The sequence below is a fragment of the Penaeus monodon genome, chromosome 21, assembly GCF_015228065.2.
Source record: "Penaeus monodon isolate SGIC_2016 chromosome 21, NSTDA_Pmon_1, whole genome shotgun sequence".
NCBI lineage: Eukaryota > Metazoa > Arthropoda > Malacostraca > Decapoda > Penaeidae > Penaeus > Penaeus monodon.
Window position 1 is genome coordinate 38033768 of NC_051406.1, and position 397 is coordinate 38034164.

Genomic DNA, 397 nt, shown 5'->3' on the forward strand with positions numbered 1-397 from the left:
TATAAGGAGCTGAAAAAATTTGTTGTCCTTCTTGTCTTAAGTATGTATATTCTGTGTCACAAGTTCATGGCAGTTGACGTCATTCATACTGATAGTGTAGTGTTGCCATGTAAGGACAATGCAAGGTTCTGAAAGCCACCCTGCTACTTATTCCCCACACATTTCTTCAGGACTTCACAAATCGATTCCTTCAATTCCTCCATAGGCTCAACATTTTCCCAAATATCCATGTAAATCTAATCAATGATAGCTCATAGTGTATTTCATATGTTCCATAAAGTCAGTTATGAGATACACTTGTTTAAAGTTGCAGGAACAAGGGTTTTTGTTACATACAGTGAAAGTGGTGTGTGTTTAACCTCACAATTTCTTTACCTACTAATGTAGGGCAGGCTAC

At 37.3% G+C, this 397-nt stretch overlaps 1 protein-coding gene across 1 annotated transcript in view; it reads left to right on the forward strand.

Moving 5' to 3' along the window:
* LOC119586461 (transmembrane protein 164-like) overlaps positions 1–397 on the forward strand; it is a gene marked incomplete in the record, with an annotated part of 20214 nt that overhangs the window by 14191 nt on the left and 5626 nt on the right.